The sequence below is a fragment of the Canis lupus genome, chromosome 3, assembly GCF_011100685.1.
Source record: "Canis lupus familiaris isolate Mischka breed German Shepherd chromosome 3, alternate assembly UU_Cfam_GSD_1.0, whole genome shotgun sequence".
NCBI lineage: Eukaryota > Metazoa > Chordata > Mammalia > Carnivora > Canidae > Canis > Canis lupus.
In genome coordinates, this window is record NC_049224.1 from 14,304,329 (window position 1) to 14,331,234 (window position 26,906).

General features: G+C 39.4%; 1 protein-coding gene and 1 pseudogene across 1 annotated transcript in view; both read left to right on the forward strand.

Moving 5' to 3' along the window:
• Window positions 1-26,906, forward strand: part of MCTP1 (multiple C2 and transmembrane domain containing 1) — a 532,324-nt gene that overhangs the window by 9,165 nt on the left and 496,253 nt on the right.
• LOC106558446 lies at window positions 9,627-9,913 on the forward strand (annotated as a pseudogene).

Genomic DNA, 26,906 nt, shown 5'->3' on the forward strand with positions numbered 1-26,906 from the left:
GACCCTGGGGATGGGAAGACAGAAAGATTTGAAAGGCCAGGGGTTTGGCCAAACCTTCAGGGAAAGGAAGAGTGGAAGGAAGTTAATTGCACCATATTTTTCCCCTTTGCTTATGTCTGTGGTTTTTCTTGGTTTTGTTTAAAAAAAAATGCTTTTATTGAAGAGTCTTTTTCTTGGGAAGGGAGAGGGAAGGTTGAGGTTGGAATTTGCATTTATGGTTGAGGGTGCCGGGCTCCTGAGTGCCAGATTGTCACCTGTTTACCGGAATAGCTCATATTCTTTAGTTATTTTGAATTTTTCCTGAATAAGATAGTTTTCCTTTTCTCTGCAGCATGAGGCACTGAAAGTGGAGTAAAAGAAAGGGCAAAACATGTTTGTTAAAGAAAATCAGGGAAACCAGGGAAACCTCCCACATGACTCTCTTTCGTGGATTCATATGGACCTGATGTCAGAGAGGTTAAGTATTGGGAGGAATAGTTAGGACAGAAAGTTTTAGAATCCTTGGGCTCTGTTGGAAATTTTCATTCTTGGGGCGTTGTGCTGCAAAAATATTAAGATATGCTTTCTTTCTCAGGAAAGATTGACCTGTGTATGGCGAATGACCAATTTCTGAAAATTGCAAATAGGTATTTTCTCAAAATAGAAAGCATATTCTATGTAGGCCCTTAAGCTGTTTTTGACTCCTGTTCTTTTATTGAAGTATAAAGTAGCTTTTCATAACAGAAAAATTCAGCGTTTCTATAGTTGCTTTTAAATAGTATTTTCACCACACCAAATTAGAAGTCTGAGTGTTTTCCTAAAGTATCTTTTGAGATTGGAATAGATTTTGGAGAGAAGCTCTCTGTCACTACAGAGCCGTCGCCAAGCCTCATGCTCCCCCGAGGTGGGAAACCCTGAATCAGCATGGGCCGTGCTGTCTCCTGAGAGACATGGGCTTAGAATCGGGGTGGACTGCACATTCCCCTTCCCTTTTTTTTTTTTTTTTTCCTTCCCTCTGCTTTTAAAGAGCAGCTGGAGCTGAGGGGTCAGGGTGAGGTTCAGCTGTGATTGTGACCTGGCCTTGCATACATGCCAATTCAATTCAACAGTTCCAAGAAACCATTTACCTAACCATTTTGGTTGTCACCCCTCAACTCCCTCAACCCTCCTCTGCTCCCATGGGCTCCCTAGGCAGCCTTTGTGTCCTCTAGACCCAGCTGGGGCCCTTATGACTCTCTGGCCAGCCCTGTGGGGACCAGCTGAGTAGGACGGGGGGCCAAGCAGAGATGGAGGGAAGCCTGCAGTGTCCACTCTCCCAGGTCCCCTGGCCTCTGCCTCTTTTCAAGGAAGGTGAAGCTTTGTAAAATGATCTTATATTTATTCCTTTCTGCCTGACACTTTCACTTTCTCTGACTTGAACTGTTTTTTCTCCCTGGGCATATGCCAGAGCATGAAGAAGAACTGCATGGAACTTGCTGTGGGGGATTTCTGTGTATTTTGGATTATCAACCGTGCTTAGTCTGTTGACCTCTCACGGGACTCTCCGGGTGGTGTATTATATGAGTTTTGGCTCTTCATTCTCTGCCCTGCTGCTCCCTGCCATTCAGCTATTTTAACTTCTTTTTCTTTCTGGGAACATGGGCAGGGAAAATAAAAAAGGAAAGTCAGGTGCTTTTTTTTATTAGAAGCTTTTAGAATTATTTTTTTCATGGTGCAGTTTAAATAACTAGCTCCTGTGATATTTTGACAGTTTGTGTTGCTTTGACGTATGCTGTGCACGTGCACACACACACACACACACACACACATAATTGTGCCTTCACCAGGTGTGTTTTATACATATTCTTTCACACACATACTATTTTCTCCCTGGGGTCAAAGATGACCACAACAAGACCAATATTCTTCTACTTCTGTATTAATTTAATTTTATTTTAAGTAGGCTCCATGTCCAACAAGGGACTTGAGCTGATGACCCTGAGATTAGGAGTCACATGCTCTACCAAATGAGCCAGCCAGGCACCCCAATATTTTTTCACTTCTAAAATGTAATGTGATAGTACTAAATTTCAGTGATAACTTCATGTTTACAACTGGTTTAAGTCTATGTGGTCTGAGCAGTTGTGTAATGTTGTATAAAAAAAACAGCTCGGCCCCAGGGAGAGAAGAAAAAACCAATCAGCAGACAGTTTTCATGGTTTACTCTGGGGTGTGCTCTGCAAAGGGAATGAGTAATGACGATTTTTATTTTGAATTTAAACTAATGTATAAGGAAGGCCTTTTCTTCAGCCAAATGGTTCTTTCATAAGTAGCCATCTTATTTACAGCCACCACTGTAAAAGGGAAAAGAATTATGCCCTAATCTTCTGAAACCTAGAAGTCACAATAACCAATATCTATCATTAGTATTTTCAAGCGTGTCCTGGCTTTGTCCCTCACAAAGAGATCCTTCCCTTTAAAAATAGGGAAGTGTTTTGGTGAGCTCTTTTTTTTTTTTGGATATAGTTCATGTTTTAATTAGAGAGAAAGTGATAGCTTGAGGATTGTAAAGATATATTCTCATCTGAGGATACTCTTGGTACTCACAAGGAAGCTCATTTTGTGAAATTGCCTCAAAAGTTGAGTCAGAGAATCACTGAGTTAGGCCTTTGCTTTGTTGGCTGCTTAAAGAATGTTCTGTTTTCTATTCGTGTTATTACTAATCCTCACTGACTGTTTTTGAAAATATGTTCTTATACCACTTTGTTACTTCATTCATGTCCTTAATTATATCTGGATAGCATCCTGAGTGATCTATTTATTTGTGCCCATTTCGTATTTTAAATTCTATTTTTTTTCTTCTAGGAATATAAATCTAATGTGAGTTTTAAGCAGCTACACAAATTTTGTTTGCATTTGGTGCTAGAAATTTGTTGTGCAAACTAATTTTGCTTAAGTGCCCATGAACTTCTTTATAGTGATAGGGCTTGGCTCTACTACCCTGCATTTGGATTGACTTTTGTAAAATCGCAGTACATGTTCCATCTTCTGAAGTTAGATTACGTGAGGTAGGGACATGCTGATTGTTGTCCTCTGGGCTGGGCTCTCTTTGCAGTTGTGTCCTCTCACCTCCGATGTATGGCCCACCAACATGCCAGGCCTCTCACCTTGGGTCCATTTTATTTTTAAAGATTTTATTTATTTATTTGAGAGAGAGAGAGAGAGAGACAGAGACAGAGACAGAAATAGACCATGAGCAAGATGGGAGGGGACAGAGGGAGAGGGAGAAGCAGACTCCCTGCTGAGCAGGGAGCCTGATGTCAGGGCTCATCCCAGGACCCTGAAATCATGACCTGAGCCAAAGGCAGCTGCATAACTGACTTAGCCACCCAGGCATCCACCCCCCACCCCCCACGCTGAGCCATTTTAAAATAACACGTTATACCTGCTATTACTAATCACTAACCCTTCGCAGTATTTATTATGCATTGGCACTATTCTAGATGCTTTATATCTATTAGCTCATTCATTTACTACATTACTTTCTGACATAGGTTCATCGTCTTTTGCATTTTCCAGATAAGGAAACTGAGTTGTAGGAGTTTAAGGGACTGGTCCAGAGTCCCATATCAGTATAATTTGGATCCTACAAAGGAAGGCTGTCTGAAGTAGGTTGTGCCCTAGGAGCCTGGCCTAGGGAAATGGAACTCCAGGTGGAAGTTTGGAATGAGAATTTAAAGCCTTTTCTTTTTCCCCACCCCAGTATTAACATTACACCTCTTCTCTCATTTACTTCCCATCTTTTTTATCTGGAGGTTATGGCATAACAAGTAAATTTAATAAAGACAGACTTAATGTTACAGATTTTGGTATTAGGTGTAATCGTAGCTCTCCTGCTTACTTCTTACTGGCAATAAGTCCTCTTAGCTCTCTTTGGCTGCTAGATAAAGATATTGCTAGTACCTTTTATTTTTTTATTATTTTTTGAAAGATTTTGTTTATTTAAAAAAAATAAAGATTTTGTTTATTTTTTTCACGAGAGACACACAGAGAGAGAGGCAGAGATATAGGCCGAGGGAGAAGCAGGCTCCCTGCAAGGAGCCTGGTATGGGACTCGATCCCAGGACTCCAGGATCACGACCTGAGCCGAAGGCAGATGCTCATCCACTGAGCCATCCAGGCATCACTGCTAGCAACTTTTAAATGTCAGTCTTACTTAAAAAAATTCTTCCTTATCAGGTACCCTGCTGGATCATCATCGCTGTTTCTATTATTGATATTGTCATTAGGAACATTTTGTAAGTTATGAGACCCTTGTAATTATATATTATCTAGATATTACAGCCTTGCCTGGCTTCTGTCATGAATACCATCTTGTTCTATGAAAAGCATGGTAATAGGAAAAGATATGAAATGAAATAGATGTATTTGCTAAGCAGTCACCACATAGTATCTCAAATAGTCATTATAGATTATGTGCATTATCCCACTCAAAAGCTCACAGCAGTTTTAACAGATAGGTATTATTAATGTGTTTTATATCTGGGAAATGATTAGGCTGACTAGCTTGTATGCAGTCCAGCTTCTGTCCATAGCCAGTAAGTGGTGGAGCTTGGGTAGCAGACATCTGATTCCTGCTGGGGCCAGAGTTTCCTGAAACCCACCGCTCTACTGGTTAGCAGGGCCGCATCAGCGCACCAGTGCCAGGTGCAGACTGGCACCCAAACCACTGATTCGTGCTTGGTTCTGGCGCTCTTTTAACACCAGTCTTACTAAAGGATCTGAGTCTCAGCTTTGTTTTGGAGAGACAACTGGAAGAATGTGCCGTTAGTCGTTGGAGGAAAGTATCCAGAAGGATATAGTGAGTGTGAATACATTAGTTTGTTTCTTTGCATGTTCAGTTCTGAAAGCTCATAAGTGAATACTTTTCAGATCATTCTTGTGAATTCTGTATGTGTATCTGGCTATTATCACGTTGTTCAATGCCTGTGAAAAATAAAGCTATACATTCTGCAGTTAGTCTAGGTGTTAGGATCTCTGGACAAGAAAACAGCTTGTTTGTGAATATGCCTGTTAGGGTTATATTTCTTTAACAAGGAAAAGGCACTATGTAAGATAATATCTTCTGAATTTGGTACAGTTTCTCATGTTTCTTGGTAATAATGGTAACAGCACTAAAATCTTGGTCATAAGGGCTTTGCAGACAGTACTTCTTCTAGCCTTTGAGACAACTCTTAAAGGGGCTAGAATTCTTAGCCTCATTTTATAGATGAATCAGTGAAGGTTCAGGAAGGGTGAGAAAATTGCTCAGGTCACCTAGCCGGTAAGTGGTGGAGCTGGGATTTTTGTATCTAAGTAAGTGGCTGACTCCAAAACTTATGAGTCTAACTGCTGTGGTACGTGGCTCTCCGCCACACCGAAGAGCTGCTACATCTGCTCACGAGCGCTGGCATTTCTAGATATCTTGGAATGATAAAAAGATTTGGTTAAATGTTCTATATAATGAACCAGCCCCAGATGTGTATAGGTAGCTGGAAGATCTCTTTTTGCTACAGTACCAACAATTCTGGTAATATATCTTTCTTCCTTTCTCTCTCCCTTCCTCACATATTTATTAAGTATTTACCCTGTGGTAGACATGGTGTCTTGTTAACACCTTGATGAACAAGACTTACTAATTCCTGCTCTCACAGAGTTTATGTGAGTAGGAGAAACTTCCATTACATTCTTAAAAAATATTTTGTATATTCATTGGAGAGAGAGAGAGAGAGCATGAGTGGGGCAGGACAGGTGGCAGGCAGGGAAGAAGGGTAGAGGGAGAAGTAGACTTCCTGCTGATCGGGGAGCCAGACATGGGGTTCGATCCCAGGACCCCAATATCATAACCTGAGGTGAAGGCAGATGCTCAACCAACTGAGCCACGCTTCCATTACATTTTCTAAAATACACTAATCATGATCAATTATAATTATAGTAACTGATTCAGAGTAGTACAGAGAACTATAGGAATAAATTGTAAGTGGTCCTAACTTAAATTTGTGGGAAGGAGAGGGGCAGGGAAGGCTTTCTTGAGGAAATGACATTTAGGATGAAATGCAAAAAATAACAGGAGTTGGCCAGATTTGGGGGAGCAGAAGGAAGTAAAGGATGTAGCAGGTATTTCTGGGCAGAGGACATTACAGCAATTTGAGAAGTTTACCAGGGCACTTAGAGAAAGTTTACCAGGGCAGCTGAAATTTGGTAAGAAGGAAAGTATGGGGGATCAGTCTGGAATGGTTGACAGGGGCTAGGTCATGCAGGACCTCATGGGCCATGGGGAGATTGTAGACTTCAACAAATTCTGAAGCTGTTTTGAGAGCTCAGATGCTCCTCTGTGAAGAGGAGAACCATCTTCAGGAAGTTCACGACTTTGATCTGCAAATAACTGTTCTTTGCTGCTACATGACCAATATATAATTGGAACCTTAATTTGGTCACAACTGGAGCTGTTCTTTGCTACCACATTGTGCTCACAGAGTTAGTTTGTAAAGAGGTAGAAATGTTGGTTGAGGCTACTTGCCTCTTCTGAGATGTTGTATTTTAAAAATGTTTGTAAGAAACAGAAATACCTAGTGGATGAAAATATCTTTCCCCCTGGAAAAACAAGCCATTTCATTCTTCCTATTGCCTTTTTATTGAGCACTGTTGGAAGGTAAATGAAGGCAGGAAATGAGATCTAATCTCCCCTTGTTGGTACTCAGAGGGAAAGATTCTCAGAGACAACACATTTCTGAGCCTAAGTAGAGATGAAAATGAGATAAAGCCCAGTGGGTGATTTGAATGTTACAGCAGTAAATTATGGAAGACATATATTTTGTGAGCTAACAATTTCTTTCCTGAAGTTAGGATGGGGAAAAAAAAAAAGAAGAACCTTGGGAAGGGATTCTGTGAGGAGGTATACAGTTAAATTTGTATCTTGTGTTAATGTAATCATGGGTAATTAGGAAGACTGCTTGTTGAACAGATCTGAAGCATGGTGAGGGAGATTGAAGTTTTATATTTCCTTTATATTTTCCTAGATATAAAAACTAAGCTTTTTTATTTTCATGTATAGCCAATATTCACATTTGTGAAACAGATTGGCAGTAGTGCCTAAACAAGAAGGAAAGCTTAAAGAGTATAAAACCTCACCGTGATGTTGATTATACAGTATTGTAGTAAGAGGAAAAAAAGGAAATACAAAAACTTGCGACTCTAGTCCATCAATAAAACCTGAAGTAGTGGTATTAGTGGCCTATTTGCTACTTTATGAAAGCTCAGGGTATGGATTCTAGCATGTCCAGCAGGTGATGGCTAAGAAATCATACCAAGAGCTGCCCAAGTCAGGCCTGCCAATCAAGCTTTGCTCTTCCCAGCCAACCATGGTGATGACTTGCACCCAAGCAATGTGGGCTGCACTAAACACCCAAGCATTACTGCCATCTGGAGTAGGAAATAGCTTCTAGTAAAAACTCTCAGTGACATATGCCATGCCTAAGTCAAAAGAGTTATTGAGAACCTACATATTTTGCATCTGCAATAATGGAAAAATGTAATGTACTCCCCCCTCCCTTTTTTTGTTCTTTATGTAGCATTTTACTGGAGCCATAACCAAGCAAACACTATACTGTTTTACTGGGAAAGAAATTTAACAGTAATTTTTATTCTAAGGATTGTAGACCCTTTACAGAAACCAATGAAAGTTGTGACATTCTCTTCATAGAGAAATGCAAATGTACATAAATCCAGTATTGTTCATTCACCTTCAAGCAAAGAATTCGATGACTTCCAACCCATGGATTCCAAAACCCTCAGTTAGTACCCTTGGGTTGGAAGGAAGCCTCAGTGATAGCTCTTATGAAGTAAAATGGCTCCATTAGCACTACAAAAAAAAAAAAAATCAAAACTTGGGTCTTTGTTTTTTTTATTAAAGGTTTCATTTATTTCTTCATGAGAGACACAGAGAGAGAGCATGAGGCAGAGATATAGGCAGAGGAAGAAGCAGGCTCCATGCAGGGAGCCCGATGTAGGACTCGATCCCAGGACTCCAGGATCATGCCCTGAGCTAAAGGCAGACGCCCAACTGCTAAGCCACCCAGGCATCCCAAAACTTGAGTCTTTGAATTTTCAACCATGACTGCTTATGTTTATTTATCCCAGAAACTTGCAGGGGACATGGATTCATTCTTAGAAGGAAAGAACTATAGACTGGGTTCCTAGAAAGAAGAGCAGATGTGCCCAGAAATAAAAAAGCCAGCTATGGCCTGCAGCATTTACTGAGACCAATATATAATTGAAACCCTAATTTGGTCACAACTCGAGTTTATTGTTAATATGGGATTCTGTTTCCTGGAAGTTTATTTCTGCTCCCTCGTAGAGAGACTTCTTTGGGACCAAACCACTGAGAAGCGAGATTTCTTTCCTAGAGGATGTGATTTGGAATCCTCTTAGATATCCCTCTCAGGGGTCAACGTTTGCTGCCCTTGGACTTTACTCACATGTCTCTGTTCTAGCTTCTGTGGATCTAAGGCTCCTGCCCTCCAGAGATTTGTCCCTCTTAGTAGGGGAAATATTAAATATACACAAAAGATAAATGTCACTATCAAGTAGTGTAGACACCCCACTTTTAAGTAAATAAAACCATGGGGATTCCTTTTCATAGGAGATACGGAGGCTCAGTTACCTAATGGTAACTGCTGTTGGCCTAGTTTGGAGCAGCACTAGTGTGAATGGACTTTTGTCCTCAGCTCTCTCTACTCATTTTCTCTCAGTGATCCCATGGCCATATTTGACAAATAGATTTGCTAGAAAATGTAAAAGCCCACACTCTGGAGTCATTTTGAAGAAAGAGCTTTAAGTTAAAGGCAGAAGCACTCTTAACTCCCTTTAGAAGAAACCAGCCATAGACCTAACCTGGAGCTCTGAGCCTGGAAGCCTGACTCTCTGCTTAGGGCAGCAGCCTATGAGAAGGAGGGTGCGGGGGCCTGGGGTCGGGGTGGGGAGATGCGTGCTTGATGTGCCAGGAGCCAGGAGATGCACCTGCTCCTGAGGATGGGTCCTGTGGTTCTTCCAGGGGCGCCAGGCTCAGGAACACACAGTTCCCATCATAATAATGGGAACATTTGGGGAGAAGTGGGCAGGAATGCAGATGTCTAATGAGATGAGTAGAGCTCAGGCACAGAGATGTCTCATTCAGGACTCTTCCCTTGTAAGCAACGGGAGCTCAACTCTTTCTGGCTGTGGCTTCAACAGAGAGTATACTGGCTGCAGGCTGGATGCAAAGCTTCAAACGATGCCATCAGGTCTCTTGGTCTCTGCCCCTCTCCTCCTTCTTATCTTTCCTCAGAATTGCTTGGCTCTGGGCTTTTTCCCTCTCAGGTAGTTTCTTTCTACCTATTGGCCTCCAGCAGCCCTTTATACACAGTTCTTTGGAGTGAGTCTCACTGGAATGATTGGGCTCTTGCTCTACACACTGTGGCCAGGAGATGAGGTGCTTAGCCAGGTCATGTGTGTAGCACAAAGCCCTGGAGTGAGGGGAATCCAACCTGCACCATGGAGACTGAGGGTGGGAGAGAGGCAGGTCCTTAAAGGCTGATCAGATTGCTCTGGGCACTTTCTGAGGTGGCATGTGGCCTTTGTCAGCTTCCACCATGGCATGCGGTGGCCAGAGGCAGAAACTGCAGAAGGTGATGGCACAGCCCATCAGCCTCATCTTCAGATACTTGCAAAATAGATCTCGGATTCAGGTGTGGCTTTATGAGCAAGTGAACATGCAGTTGGAGGGCCGTGTCATTGGTTTTGATAAGAGTATGTGAACCTTATATTAAACAACACGGAAGAGAGTCATTCTAAGACAAAGTCAAGAAAGCACCTGGGTCAGGTCATGCTGAAAAGAGAGAATATTGTCCTGCTCCAAAGTGTCTCCGACCAGAAGTGATCCATGAAGTGAGAAATTCTTGAGAAAGCCATGTAGTTTGTTTTTTTAGATGTCCTTTGTTTGGGAGTGTACTTCTAAAACATTTGTTCGTATTGTTTTGATTACCTTTATGTTATTACCAGATGACAATAAATGCTGCGGGATTGTTTTTATTAAAAAAGATATTGCTATGGACAGGCAAAAATTTCCCATGTACACTTGGGGTTCTGTCAATAATCAGCAGTTGGGAAGATGAATGATCAGGCGTGTGGAACATTGATCTGTGAGCTGCTGGACCTAACTACTGGCCTGGGGCACAGGGCTCACACCAGCCCTGCAGCGGGAGACTTTCTCCTGTGTTTTTTATTCTATACACTGTGCTCATTTTACATTAAAAAGTACATCAGATTTTTTTTTAATTTATTTATTCATGAAAGACGCAAAGAGAGAGAAAGAGGCAGAGACACAGGCAGAGGGAGAAGCAGGCTCCATGCAGGGAACCCAATGTGGGACTCGATCCTGGGGCTCCAGGATCACACCCCGGGTTGAAGGCAGGCTCTAAACCACTGAGCCACCCAGGGATCCCCCATCAGATTCCTTTTTTAATGCCTTGCTATACTGTTGGAAAGCTGTAGTAATGAGATGAATGGGTTTAAAGTCAGTTTTGGTACAGATGATAACACTTGCATTAACTTAAAGACTCTCTCATTAATTGAGGCCTAAAATGTTGGAAAAGAACCTATAAACCATACTTTACATAGATAGATGCTGATGCATGGGGGATAAATACACTGAAGAAGTTAAGATGCTGTCTTCTCCTTTTAGAGAGTCTAGTGTAACAGCAGGTCCTGATTCACACCCCACTCAGTAGCAGTTGCATTTATATAAATATGCTATAGTAGTATCCATCCATTGCTGCCTCAGTTTCTCTGTTGTCCCTACTGTCACACTCTGGAAAAAAATTTGCCTTTAGAGGATCCCTGGTTTCAGTAAAAGGAAGAGAAGGAAGTGCAAAGGAAGACTGGCCTAGGCGAACTGCCCACCCCCAGGTGACGACTGGTTGACTTTGGCATGGTGGAGACAGGATGAGGCCGACCGTCTTCTAGCGCTCACTAAGATGCTAGTCTCTCCAAACCCCACGGTTGTCTTTTGTAAAACTAGAGGAATAGCACACTTACCCGAACATGTTCTTAAGAGGGTCTAGTGAAGCAGCATGAGTTTCTGGCATGTGTTCAATGCTCAATACATATTCATTATTCTCCTATGATGCCCGCCCCCCCCCCCCCCCCCCGGCCCCGCAACATCACTGTTAATGGGCTGTTATTCTCAACCCTTGGCTTAACAAGTGTTTTCTCTAAAAGTTACACTCTTGTCTTTTAGAGCTTTAAGGACTCATCATTCATACTTGAGCATGAATTCATTCAGTTAGATTCTTTCCTCCTAATTCCTAGATAAAAAAAACTAAATTTTGAAGGGATGGGTCAAGTTGACTGGATGGGAATGAATGAGCTGTAGAATTTGTGGCAGTGACCTGGGCCTGAGGGGGCGCTGCAGGACTTAGTAGTTGGCGGGCATGCTAGGAGGCTGGAATATGGTAGAGCTTTGAGAAGGGGTGTGTGGGGAAGGGAGAATGCTCTCTGAAGGCTCTCTTTGGTCCAAAACTTGGCTGCAGCAGGACTCTGGATCTGGCAAAGGAGGGAGACAGTACCATGCTCTCCTTCCTGTTGCTCATAACTTCTTGCCCCCAGACCTTGGGCTGGAGCTGCTAGTACTGTGTCAGGAGGTCTCATCTGGAAACCAGCCCCGTTTGTGACATTGCTTCCCTGGGCAAATGCAGTCTGTAAACAGCTTTCTGGAAGCTCACCAATTCAGGAAACCAGGGGCTGCCTGCACTTTACAGATAATATTTTTGTAATGATTAGCCTTCCTACACTTGAACGCTTTTCTTCACCACAGCCCAAGTGGAGTGTCTCCGAAAGGGTCACTTTTAGTGACTTCCTCTGCGTAATATATGCCTTGTACATAGTAGATACCCTACCAGTGTGAAATCAAATTTCATAATTAGTAAATAATTTTACTACTAATTGAAAAAAAACTTAATTTTTGAATTACCAGGAATGATTAGGGGTAGATGTTATGGTATGACATAAATGAACTTTATCTTTCAGTTTTCTGATATTTATTGAATAGCTTTGGTCGTTTATTAAAAGAATATCTCAAGGAGCTCTTTAGATGTAAGTTTTTAAAAAATCATTCAACGCATCTTTATCAATTTCTTAGTATTTGTGCCACAGTGAACTTTTTCTTTTTTTTTTTTTTTTTTTTTGTGCACAGTGAACTTTTTCAAATAAAATATTTCATAAGTCCAAAGCCCTGTTTTTTTTTTTTAAAGATTTTATTTATTTATTCACAAGAGACACACAGAGAAAGAGGCAAAGACACAGGCAGAGGGAGAAGCAGGCTCCATGCAGGGAGCCCGAAGTGGGACTCGATCCCGGGTCTCCAGGATCAGGCCCTGGGATGAAGGTGGCACTAAACCGCTGAGCCACCAAAGCCCTGTTTTTTTTTTATTTTATTTTATTTTATTTTATTTTATTTTATTTTATTTTATTTTATTTTATTTTATTTATTTTATTTTATTTTATTTTATTTTATTTTATTTTATTTTATTTTATTTATTTTATTATTTTATTATTTTTTTAAAGATTTATTTTTATTTATTTATGATAGATTTATGATATTTTATTTTATTTTATTTATTTTATTTTATTATTTTTTTAAAGATTTATTTTTATTTATTTATGATAGACATAGAGAGAGAGGCAGAGACACAGGCAGAGGGAGAAGCAGGCTCCATGCTGGGAGCCCGACACAGGACTCGATCCCGGGACTCCAGGATCGCACCCTGGGCCAAAGGCATGTGCAAAACTGCTGAGCCACCCAGGGATCCCCTAAGGCCTGTTTTTAAAGAAAGGATTTAGTTAACATGTTTTAAATTGTCAGACTCAGAACAATTACATAAAGTCTGAAAAAAACAGATGAACCCAACATAAGAGTTAAATGCAGGGTGCCTGGGTGGCTCAGTCCATTAAGCCTCTGCCTTGGCTTGGGTTGTGATCCCAAAGTCCTGGGATCGAGTCCCACATTGGGCTCCTTGCTAAGCAGGGAAGTCTGCTTCTCCCTCTCCCTCTGCTCCTTCTTTCTTTTTGACCAACTCTCTCAAATAAATAAAATCATAAAAAACAAAGAAAGAAAGTTAAATGCAAACTTTTGTTTACAAAACCGTAAGTTTTTTGAGTCAGGCTACCTCTTACTCTCCTGAGAATATCCCACATTGCTACAACTATTACAGGGATATATTTTTCAAGGTTTAGTAGGCAGAAATAATCAATTTCTCAAATACAGATTTAGAATGTGATTCCTAATACTTTCTTTGCTTATAGTGCTCCACATAGTCCTCCCTTGGGTCTTTTGCTGAGAACCGATTTAGGCACCTTCATCTCATTGTTGGTCCTTTCATATTATTTATATTTTTATTTTTGTGTGTCATTTCCTTTCTCTTCCTAAAAGTGGGTGTAATGCCTAAGAATAGTGGTGCTTTTGGTATCCTCTGAAGGTATTTTCAGAGTTCCTACCCAGACACTGTGCTGGGAGGAGAGCAGTATGTAGGAGTGCCCATTTTCCTTCGCCATCTCACAACAGAAATGAACTACAAGCTCTCAGATGTCTCCTTGATTTAAAAAATGCCTGTGGTGGTCTGTTGATTTCTTTTTCAAGAGGTTGGTCCTCTTAAGACCTACTGGCAAGAGTAAATGAGCAGGTGAAGCCTAAGTGAGAACAGAGGCATCGTGGAAACTTTGGTGCTCCCGACAGACCCCTTCCTGTAGTGATGTGCCCTTCCTCCCAACCCTGGGGCTCTAGGCTATGATGGCCTCACAGCTGAGCCCCTCCCTGGGCATTGCCCTTGGCTATGGGAAACCACCTCTCCCAAGGTTGGTGCCCACCAAGGGGCTGCTCAGAGCCAATGCCTGCTTGATGAGAAGTTATAAAGGCCCACATCTTGCCTTCATTGGGGCATCTCTGCAGTCCAGGCTCCAGGCTCCCTGTGGGATCTGTTTCAACTCCATTGAAACCACTTTGTAGGTCTCCTTCTCCTTCCCAACCCTGCCCCTCTCAAGTCTTTACAAGTGCAGTTTGGGGACACCATGTTTACTTCCAAAAACCATTTGTGTGCAGCTCTTCATCACCGAGAACATTTCTAAGAAATTCATTCTAACAGACACCATTGTTGAATTTCTTGAAGAGATCTCTTAAGTTTTAGGAGGAAACAATTAGATGTCATGGAAACAGTGGCAATGGTTTTGAAGAGTTTGGTGATACATGGGCATTTTGAAGACAATCAGGGGAAGTTTTGCTGATGTGGTTACACCCAAACTTAAAATAACATTTACTGGAGGTGAAGAAACAAAGAAGCGCCAGAGGGCATGGGCATTAGGTGGCACCAGAGGGCAGTGAAGTTAAAAGGAGATAGAAAAATACTATAAGAAATCATTTATTATAGAGTAAAAAATTTAAGTTTTTAAATAAGTATTTATAAAAATATCCCCAAATGCTAATGTGGGAGGAATCTTTTTTAGCTACAGAATCACATTATGGCCTGGAGATTCAAATGTTGTGAAAAATTAGTTTAAAAGCGCCTACCACTTACTATTCATATACTATCTCACTGCAAAGATCAGGAAATGATCTTCAGCTGTCAAATGAAGAATTCTGTAAATTAGGCATTCTTTTATTATTTGTCAGGATATAAGGTCTTAAGGGGGTTAAACGTCTTTCCTAATAGTATATTTGCCTGGAGGAAGAGCAGCTACACAAGTGTTAATTGAATGAATGCAAGAATCAGTGGATAAGGCTGGGAGTTGAATGCAAATTCAGGATTATTTATTTGTTTATTTTTACTGTTAAGAGGAATGGAACTTACATCAGAAAAGTTGCACAATCTAATAGGACTTTGAGTACTTTTGGTTATTATCACATTTACATAAATGTGCCGTTTTGACTTTTTAAAAACATTGAATGAACTTCTAGGAATCTGTTGCTAGGACATAAACAAAGGTTTGAGCCAAATATCCATGTAGGTATTTGTTCATCACTCTGTTACTTTTAACATCACTCTGTTACTTTTAAATTGGAAATGTCCCAAATATTCAATAATAGGGAAATGCTTAAAGAATTTAATAAACTCTCCAGCTTTTTATGTGATATTTTAAAATATTTTCAGAAATATTTATTGATACACATCTTAAATAAACTTTATTTTTAGAACAATTTTGTAATTACTGAAAAATTACAACGGTACAGCAAATTCCCATATATTCAGTACTCAGTTTCCCCTATTATTAACATTCATCATTACTAATGGTACATTTGTTGCAGTTAATGAATTGACATTATTTTTAACTTAAAGTCCATACTTCATTCAGATCACCTTAGGTTTTACCTAATGTCATTTGTCTGTTCCAGGATCCCATCCAATATACCAATTATATTTTGTCATGTTTCCTTAACTCCTATTGGCTATGACAGTTTTTCAGATATTCCTTATTTTTGATGACCTTGATAGGCTTGAGTATGGTCAGATACTTTGTAGAATATTTCTCAATTGGGATTTGTCTGATGTTTTTCTCATTATTAGACTGGGGTTATGGAGTTTGGGAAGAAAGACCACAGAAGTAGAGTGCCATTCTCATCAAATCTTATCCAGGATGTGTACTATCCACTTGACTTATTATGGTCATTGTGAACCTTGATTGTTTGCCTGAGGTAGTGCTTAACTTCTGTTAAGTTATTCCTCCCTACGCACTTCCCATACTGTATTCCTTGGAAGGAAGTCACTATACACAGCTTACACTTAGGGAGTGGGAAGTTATGTTCCATTTCTGGGAGGCTGAAGTATTGATATAAATTGTTGAAATTCAGCAGAAGAGATTTTTTTAGTCTCCTCATTATTTATTTATTAAATCATTGATTTATAACAGTATGGACTCATGGATATTCATTTTATAGTCTGAGTTATAACCAGCACTAATTTATTTACTTTTTTTTTGCTCAGATTGTTCTAGCTTTGGCTGTTGAGAGCTCTTTCAGTTGGACCTTGTGTCCCTTTGGCTTACTTCCATCTTTGTATGTGTATTTATTTTCTTCAGTATTTCCTTTCTTTCTTACTATAAGACACTCAAGGCTCATCTGTTCTGTTTCCTGCCCTAGTCCTAGAATTAACCATTTCCTGAAGAATCTGTAGTTCCTTTTATTGGAGAATGATATTAGAAACCAAGAATACAAGATGTACTCATTGCTATTCAGAAGCATCTTTAATGGCAAAGGACAGTGTTTATTATAATCTGAAATGTTAAAAACACATAAAGTTGGATAAGCAGTGATATCAATTGTGTATATGTATAAGCTATAAATACAAGTTTGTAGAAAAGTAAAAATACCAATATAGCCACAATTCATTATCAAAGGATTATAATATTTTTATACTTTTCTTCCCCCTTCTTCATCCCAGTTCTGGATCATGAATCATATCTGGCAGTTACAAGAAAGAAACAGCAGCTAGTGTTTTTTTTTTTTAACATTAAAATTATTTTTTTAAAGTAAAATGAGACACAGGGCACCTGAGTGGCTCAGTCAGTTAGGCATCTGCCTCTTGGTTTTGGCTTAAGTCATGATCTCAGGGTTGTGAGATCGAGCCCCACACACATCTGGCTTCACACTGAGCGTGGACCCTGTTTAAATTTCTCGTTTTCTCTCTCTCTCCATCTCCCTCTTTCTCTTTCTCAAATAAATAAATAGCAAAATGAGGCAGATCTTGTTAATGTTGCACATCTCAGACTGTATTTTACTAATCATTAAGCAACATTCTCAAGGTGTATACCATGAATTGAATCAGAAGCTGTTATCAATATCTGTTTTGAGGACAATTTGAGGACAGTTAATGTAATGAGGGAAATTTCCCAGCAACCAGAGTGTGGTTGCCAGTATTAAAATGACTCATGAATGTTTTTCTTACGCCAGGGTTTCTTAAACTTCCGTAGTTCATAGGTCCCCCCATACCTACCCACCACCTGTACAAAATGTGTTCAATCATTTTCCCTAAGTTGATTCTTTTTAAACTCAAGATATCCTTAAGAAAATTTTTTTCACTACCCAAAAGTAAAAATCTCCTATCTTGAATAGAACATGAACAGAACACAAAATACATCAGAACATAACAATGTTCCTGAAGTTAAAAATAAAGTGAAGATTGTGCTGATGTAAAGTCAGCACGTAAAAACACGGCCGAAAAGTTCTTCATGGTCTTGGCCCCTACTTCAGCACCTCATCTTGCTTTTTCTCACTCCCTCCAACTCAGTCACACTTATCTTCATTTAGAGCCTTTTATTGATCCCAACCTTCCTCCCTCCCCGTTATGCTGTTTCTTCTTCCTAGAACATTTAGTTCATGTCTGCTCATTTGCTAGGGATCAGCTCCTCCTCAGGGAAGCGGTTCTCTGTCTTCCTGACTCAATCAAATCCCCAGGTATAGTTCTTTTCTTTACAGACTCTGCTTTGTAGCACTGTTCCTAGTGGGGATGTTGTAATAGGGAGTTCATTTGAGTGTCTGTCTTTTTAATTTCCTCCATGAGGGTATGAATCTGGACACACTGTTGTAATCCAAGCACATTGGATAGTGCCTGGCCTATAACAGAAACTCATTAAATACTGAAATGTATGAATAAATGAATAAATATAACATTCCCTAGGTGTTTGACATGATTAGTGAATTCCAAATATTCCTGTGCGTGTAGTATTTTTTTTTCCCTCTTCTTAATTTGTTTTTTTCACAGGTCATGTTGAATTTGACTAATAATGGGGGATAGGGAATAAACACCAACTAGCTTTTTGTGCCCCTGAGAAGGATTTTGAGGTTCAAGCCTTGTCCTTCTCACTACTCATCTCAGACTCCTGCTGGCTGTTTGACAGCTGGCATCCAACTGGGTATAGCAATGGGAGGTGGCTTGGAAGAGAGAAGCCAGAGTATTTCTCCTGATACCTCCATGCCTCTTTTGGAGGCTCTGGCCAGGGTACTATATCTTCTATGCCTCCAGGCCCCCCACTCCCAACTCCTTCCAGGATGGTACCTGCTTCACTGGGGACGGTTGGGCCCAGTCTCCTCGTCCTTTTGCCCATCCCTCCTGAGGGTGACAGTAACTGCCTGCTTTTGCCAAACTTGGGATGGCCTTGTGGTCCTCTGGCTTCTTAGCTCTTCCACCATCTGTGCAGCCTGCGCCCCACATTATACTGCCCTTTGCTTCAAATACTCAGAGTGGTGTGTATTTTCCTTACTGGACCCTGACTAACATAACTTCAGAAATCAGGCTAAAAAGAGAAGGAGGAAACACACAAGACTGTACCCCACTAACTATGATTGTAATAAAGTGATTTCTTTAGTAAAATAAATACATAAATAAATTCCTTTGAAACAGTCTTTCACCCTCTTTCACTATCAAATCATAGGAGTCAGTATGGCCCACAGCCTAATATATAGACCAGTATGGTTGTGCTGGGAATGGTCTACTGGCAGATGGGCCCTAGACCAGCCCAGATGTGGTGTCATGTCCTATTGCTGGGTGCACTCCAGGATAGTTTCCTGACACTTTGCTCTGATTTATTATTATTCAAAATAAACCTTTATTTATTTTCCTTCTCTATCTCTTCATTTCTTCTTTCTATTCTTTCCTTCCTCCTCTCTTTCATACTTCTTCTCTTTTTTTTTTTAAAGATTTTATTTATTCATGAGAGACACACAGAGAGGCAGAGACACAGGCAGAAGGAGAAGCAGGCTTCATGCAAAGAGCCCGATGCGGGACTCGATACTGGGACCCCAGGATCACACCCTGGGCCGAAGGCAGATGCCCAACCACTGAGCCACACAGGTGTCCCTCATCCTTCTTTTTTGAGAGATATTTTAGATGTAAGGCAACTCAAACTAGAGTTCTGCCCATTTAAATACCATGATGTGGATTTTTACTAAAAGAGTTCTATGAGTACAGTATTTATCCCTTTATTTAAGAGCGTATGATGCTCCTGATTAGCCATTGATGCTCTGAGCTACAGATGAACCACCTTCCCTTGTACTGGATTATGGCTAAACTTCCTCCTGCTTCAGTGCCAGGATGCACACACACATTGCCTAGGAAGGGCAGTGACTCACTGATACTGGGGGAAGAATTGTTGAGAAGTTCTGGAGCCTGGTCCTTAGAGGCAGGCTGCATTTGGATGCTAAGGGAATTAGCCTGTCTTTAATTCCTGGTTCTCCGACCCTCTGCTTTATATGTAATATTTAACCTTTTTTCTCTGTGCTTCTGTTTAAAATAGGAACCATGAATCACAACCCTCTAAATTTATCTTTTCTGGGAAAAGGGTTAACAGTAGCTCTTCTTAGTATCCTTAGTGTAATTTTCTAGCTTGGGGCTCCAGGACCTATAACTTTCCCATTATTCACAGGGCTGGGTGTGGGATCAGTGAGTGGGCAGGAACTATCCTGGCTTGGCAGTGTCGCTCAGTTATTATCTCTCTGCTCTGAGTAGAAAGCGTTTAGTTTTTATTTCCTTCCCAGCCCTAGTATATGGTCAGGAAATGAAAGAATGAAAAGTAACAAGGACCACTACTCTATTCTTTAAGTTATCCAAATCCTATCATTCTTTAAAATTGAGGGAACTTCTAATATCCTAAAATGTCACTGGCTATTTCCATTTAACCGTGTAGCTCTCCATCATTAGTCAAAGACTGGCTGTTTGCCAGGCACTGTGCTAGTGCTGGAAATCCAGACAGTGGAGTCAGACATGGTTACCACTCTGGAGTTGACAGCATATAAAGTTATTTGCTCACTTTTGGAAAGCTCTTACTAGGAACAAAAATGTTTAACTCCTGTAATCTCCTGCAACCTGTACAGGTTTGGCATATAACATTGGCTTCAAATTTTCATGATTATGCCTATATTAAGAAATAGATTTTACAGCAGACTCTGTACACACACCCATGTATGCATGCATAGTTTAAAATTCAAGAAACTTAGTAAGACAACTTCTGATACTTTCCATTCCAATCTATTTTTAAAATAGATTTGTCGGGTTTGGCCATTTTATTGATTTCATGACTCACTGATGAGTTGTGACCTACAATTTGGAAAAGACTGATATCAATATAATTTGGAATTGTTGTACAAATTAGTGTAACAGTGCTCTCCAAAGATGACTAATTGGCTTGGCTAAATCAGAGCTGAGAGCACACATTCTGGAGTTTTCTCTCCTGCTTCTAAATTTGAATAGCACTTATATAGATAATTAATTTGGCAATTAATATATGCACTGGCCTTTGAAACATATTTTTCTATTGTATAATTAAATTTTTTTTATTATTACTTTTTTTCTTACTACATTTTAAGCATCTCAATAGTTTCCATGCCTGTATTTCATTATAGCCCCACGTGATTTACCATAACTCATCTAGAAGAGTCCATGTTAATTTTATTTGAGATTAGATATGGAAAGACATTATTGTAGATGATGAGAAAGGACAACAGGCTTTATTAACAATCAAACTTGAAGTTAAAATATAAGCTCTGGAGCTAGTCTTTGTGGGTTGGAATTCTGGCTTCACCATTTACTAACTGTGTGGTTATGAATGAAATGCTTCAATAGTTTATGGTTTGGGAGACAAGTTATTCACATTTTTATTGACTGAATTTTTAGCAGGTGTAATAAACTTGTCTAGCGAGTTAAAAAATCTAGGAATTTATTGCTGATGCAATAAAAAGTTAATATAATAATAGATATTTTATGGCCCAGACTACAAGTATGTTTAGCAATTATGAAAATTGCAAACTAAACAATAGACTGTTTGCTCTTAGGAGATTGGATTATGCTTTCAAATGAGCAAATTTACAATTCAGTCCCCACCACAGTGTTTCATATGCAATGAAATGAAATGTCTTCTTTTCAGAGCCTTTAATAGTCCTGTCTTTGCATGTTAGTTTAGATTTACACACTTATTTTCTTAGTACTTAGTACTTGTACCTTTATTTTATTCTAATAATGTGTCCTGTGATTATAAAAGGATATATGTCCATTTGGCTTATTCTTTAGTAATTCTTTTCATGAATTTTCATTGGGAAAAAGCAAAGACAGAGATTTACTGTGGAAGGTTAATATGAGGTGGGTACTTAATACATCATCTGTGTTTGGAGTACATTGTTTAATTGCACCTTGGTTCATTTTCTATTAAATGTGAACTAGTGCGTGTCATACACTATCCCTTCTTCTTATTTTGAATGGTGTTAAACTTACTGTGGTCAGTGGGAACTTCTTAAATTATGCCAGGGGAGCACTTATCCCATCCTCTGGTAATGTCCTTATACTTGCACATAAAAATTCCTGTAAAGTCTATGAATACAAAATGGGTATTTTAGAAATAAGCCTTTATTTCTAAAAAAGACAGTGATTTTTATATAGATAAAATTTTAAAAATTTTATAGGTGAAATTTTATAGATGAAATTTTAAATTTATAGAATTTACAGATGAAATTTAAAAAATCATCTCATGTGTTCTCACCCCTTCATCTCTTGTATATTCTTCTAGTTGCCTTATAACCTGCCATATCTATTGTATTAGCTGGTGACTTTCATTTTCCAAACATACCAAATATTCTTTCCTTAAATGACTTGAATGATTTATACCTTATTGGCACTTGATAAAAAACTATTGGTATTTTTTGCAACAGTCATCTAGAAGATACATAAAATGACCTATTTTTCTGTTCTGCCAAGGTTGTTAATGCATTATTAAATGGGCAGATTGCCAAGTTATTGATAGACTTGAACTGCATTTGCTGCAGTGTTTTTAATCTTTGAGAATTAATCTACTGACAGTATGGAGTCCAATATTATTTTAGTTGTTCCTCATGTCTATTATCTGTGAAACTAAAGGCAGAAAAAAGTGAGGATTAGGACTGTGATTATATATGTGGGAAAAATAGGAACGGAGTTCCTACAAAATAAAAATACAGAAGTGCAGATCCTAGTCCCAGATTGTGTAGGTTCAGGTCCCAATTACAATATTTGTAAAAGGGCAAATGCAAATGATAAATTAGAGTCTTAATTATCCTTTAAAGTAAGAGATGAGACTTCAAGCTCCTGCCTTTTCTTAGAGTATTTAGTTTAGAAAACTTAAAATTTTAAGTTCTCTGTCCGTTTGAAATGTGTGCAAATCTTTTAAAATGCCAGGTAAAACTTCTCGCTTGAAGACCCAGGTATATCTTTCTCAAGGACCTGTGAACCATCTTTGAAATGTAAATTTCAGGGAGGATAGCACCCTCATCTCCCAGTTTCTGTGGGAGAAGAGGAGCCTAACTTTGGTAGGTGTCTAGTCATCTATCTTCTGTCATAAAGATGTGAGAAGTATATTCTTCCTTTGGAGAAAGCCAATTAGCACAGCTGATACTTGAATTACTAGGTGAGTTTAGGATGAATGTCAAGTGACAAATGGTGGTGCGTCAAATTCTCTAATCTTGGAATGCCTGGGTGGCTCAGCGGTTGAGCACTTGCCTTCCGCCCAGGGCATGATCCTGGAGTTGCAGGATTGAGTCCCTCATTGGGCTCCCTGCATGGAGCCTGCTTCTCTCTCTGTGTCTCTGCGCCTCTCTCTCTCTCTCTCTCTCTCTCTCTTTGTGTCTCTCATGAATACATAAATAAAATCTTAAAAAAAAAAAAAAAGTTCTCTAGCCTGAGGACCAGTTCGTCATGGGTTGTATCTGCTTTGCTAGATACAAAGGTGGGATTTCTTCCTGTCTTTGCAATCTCTTAGGGAAATTATTGTGGCACACATAACATTCTGGTTTGATGCTTCTTCAGTAATAATTTAGAATAATATTTTTTCTCTTTCCCTTCATCCTTTGTGGAGAGGTTTTTCTATGTTGGCAGGGGATTTTGTTTTGAATTGCATTTCCCCAGCACTTACTAGATATGTGATTTGAAGCAAGTTTCTGAATCTCCATGTATCTTATCTATTTCCTATACTTTCCTTATCTGTTAATTGTAGATAATAGTAGTATTTGTTACTACTGTTTTTATTAGGCATGTTGTAAAATTAAATATAAAATGACTAAATATATGTAAAGTAGTTAGAACAGAGCCAGTAGTAGTAGGTACTGTATGAGTATTAATTATTGTTATTACCCTAAGTAGAAATTTAAATGCTCACTAATGTTATTTTAAAAAGAAGTTTTGGCTTTACTAAATTGTGGTTCCTATTCAATACAGTGTATTTCCAGAAGAATTTCAATGAAAAGACCATTAAACTAAGAAATTCACAGTAAGACTTAAAGTCTCATCCCAAATTTCACCACCCACATGGAAATTGTGGAGTTAAATACTGTTCGTGAATTTGAAAAATCTGTAAAATATTACTCTTCTAGTGATAAGTCATGGACTCAAAATCTTTACCACAAAGGCTTGCTTGACCTTTGTCCACTTCTTCAACCTGAGCCTCCTACCATTCTTTCCCTTGGTAACTAGAAAGTAATCATACTGACATTCTTTAGTTTCCTCTAACAGCCAAATCTGTTCTCACCTCAGGGTCTTTGCACTTGCTCTTTCCTGTTTTTGGAAAGCTCTTCTTTCACATTTTTGCATTGCTGGCTCCTTCTCATTATTTTCTCACTTGACCCTGTTTTGTTTTATAGCAATCGTCACTATCTGAAATTCTTTCCTGTATTTGCTAAATCTGTGATTATGAATATGTAAGCTTCCTGAGAACAGGAGCCTTATTTGCTGAATAGTACAATGCCTTGAACATAGTAATGTCTCAGTAAGTATTGAATGAATTAGTGGATGAATAAAATAAACTATCCTTATCAACTGATCCTTCACTGATTTAACAGATATTTGTTGAGAACCTCATCCTCTACATACTGAGGGAGATTCAACATTGTCCATGCAATTTTCACTATTTATTGGTGACGTTAAGATGTATATCATAGAACTTTAAAAATAAAACCATTGAACTATACACCTATAAGGAAAAAGTGGGATATGAAAAGGAAAGATCTGTTTGATAAGCATATGCTAGCACAAAATTTCACATTTATGTGTTGTTACATTTTTATAGAAGAAGAAAAGGCCTTAAGAAGTTAAGTAATTGTGAATAGATGGGTCAAAATTCAAACTTGTATTGGTCAGACTCAAAATATTATTTTCTTTCCTTTTAAAAAAAATTCACTTATTTATTTGAGAGAGCACAAGCAGAGGGTCAGGAGCAAGGGGAGAAGCAGACTCCCTGCTGAGCACAGAGACCAACATGGAGCTCCATTCCAGGATCCTGGGATCATAGCCTGAACTGAAGGCAGATGCTTAACCAACTGAACCACCCAGGGACCCTGTTTCCTTTCCATTTCACTAAAAATGAAAACCCTCTCCTACGTCAAAAACTTTGAAGTGTCTGAGATTTTATTGTTCTTGCAAGTTAGCAAGTTAGTTGCCATAGTTTCATGGATACTGACAGAAGACATTAGAACCCTGGGGCAGAGCCAAAGGAGTTAATGACTTATGACATAGAAGATGAACTTTTTTTGTTTCTGTTTTCTATTGCTTTTCACAGTGTTCTTAACAAGAAATATTAGGCCCTTTGTGGTGTGAGCCCCACAAATCTCATCTCTCAACACTTTCTTAGTCAAACTATGCTCTGTCTCCAGGTTCCATACTTACTCAGTGTGAATGATCTCTTTTACTATTCTGGAGCATGCTTTTTAATCCTAAAGCATGGAATCTCAACTGAATGCCTAAAGTTTTCAGCAAGATCTCTTCATTCTGGTTGCACCAGAACTCCATCTTCCAGCCCCATGCACCTTTGTAGAACCTTGTTTAGCTCTCACCTTCGTATCAGATGATGTCTTCTGCTAGGCCTTCTTATTTGTACCAAGGACTCATTATAAATCCCCTTAATGATTCCCAGTTTGCTCTCTTCCCACCCCCTGAAACTTGGCATTCTATTCTCCCGGCCTTATTGGCATACTGAGATCTCTGCTCCACTTGGTATGTGTTTTCCTGTCCTGTCCCAGTAAAGGTCAATCCTGGACTAAGTTAAGTTTCTCTTCTTTCCAGAAGCATATTTGTATGCTACTTTTTCTTTTCGGTTCAAAAATAATGCCGTCTTATATTTTCCCATTTTATAGCTGTCCCTCCATTTCTGCTTTAAACCAGTCCCATCTTTTCTTATCATAAGAGATTTTCCAAGAGTTTCATTTATCTATTGCTTTCACAGTCCCTCATTACTACATCATCAAGAGGAACATGTTTAATAAAATGAAATTTCCCTTGTTAGGGGAATCAGGGTCCTCATTTCACATATGTGTATCTCCTTCTGAGAGCTGGGATTCATCTTATTTATTGATTGATTTATTTATACATACTCAATAGCCATAGTTGTACTTATTTCCATTTCAGTAAGGTATTTTTTTTTAGGTTTTATCTTGCCCTTTCTTTTGGAACATCTTCCTCTATTTTTTTCATTTTGCTTGACTCTCTGTGTTAGTTTCTATGCATTAGATGAACAGTCACTATCTCAGTCTTGAAGGAGTGGCCTCATGTAGGAGATGGAACCTCATCATTCAACTTTGCTCTAGATCTTGGTTGTCTTTTAAACCTTTGTGGTTATTAAAGCAGCTCATTTTATTTTTTTGTAGCTCCCAGTAGTTGAGGGTGCCATGTTCATTCCCCAAAGGGGAAGATTTCAGTCAGCACATAAATTCAGATTAATTGGCAGCCAGACTCTCAAGCAGTAACTTTTAAGTATGCAAATATACTGTGGGATGAAAAGTGTAAACCCCACTGGCCACAAGTACAAGGCAATCTGGAGCTGTCTCCCAGGTAGTGTTCACAAAAACTGGGGCTCCAGATGAGTGTTACAAGCTCTTTCCTGAGAGATACTGGCAAACTGTAGTGAGGCAGCAGTGGGGGGAAAGTGTAGAGATATAGTGCCTGCCAGAGGAGAAAAAAGAAATAAAAGTGGGGAAAAGCCTAGAGTTTTGTTTTGTTTTGTTTTTGTTGTTGTTGTATTTTTAAAGATAGTATCCACTGGCTGGAATAAGACAGAAAGAGTGAAAAGATGGCACCCACCAGTCTCTGCCCCAGAAGACACCCCAGCGGGCCCACCAAATGTGTGTCAAATCAGATGCTTGTCCCTCAGGCTGACGTTCCAAGACAAGTAGCTGGAACAGTTGTTCCCACACAAAGTCCAGACACTGATTATTATTATTTTCATGCTGTGCCCTGAGGTGGGTGAGTCCAATTCTGCAAGCCCCACAAGAGCCATTGCTCAGTTTGCTTCTTGTAGATGTGAGCCCTGTTGGTTTTCAAAGATAGATGTTTTGGAGGCTCATTTCTTGGGTGCAGGTCTTAAAAATTGCGGCACCCAAGGTGGGGTTCAAACTCTTTGTTCCTTAGGGAAAAGCCTGGGGTTTTGAGTTCCCTCTGGATTATGGCTCAGTGCACCAGAGGTGAGGTTTATGGATTGTGTCCCACCATTTCCTACTGTTTTGTTGTGTGCTTTCTCTGCCTCATCCAACACATAGGAATTGCTCAGCCAATTCTGTCCCCCCCCCCCCCAGAGGATGTTGTTCTGTATGTAGCTATAGATTCTGTGTATTTGTTGGTAGTGGGGAACAGGTGAGTTCAGGATCCTCTTCCATTGCCATTTTGAACTGGAGCCACTGGAAATTCTAATTTTGACAGGAGCTTCAATGACTTCTTTATGGGAATGGCTTTTTGGCTTTTTATAACAGATAGTTTTTTGCAGCATAATTGCAACATAATTGCAGCATAATTTATTGCAGCATAATTGTCATATAATAAATTTCACATGTTAAAAGAATACAGCTTGATGAGTTTTGAAATATGTATACATTGTAAAATCTTCAT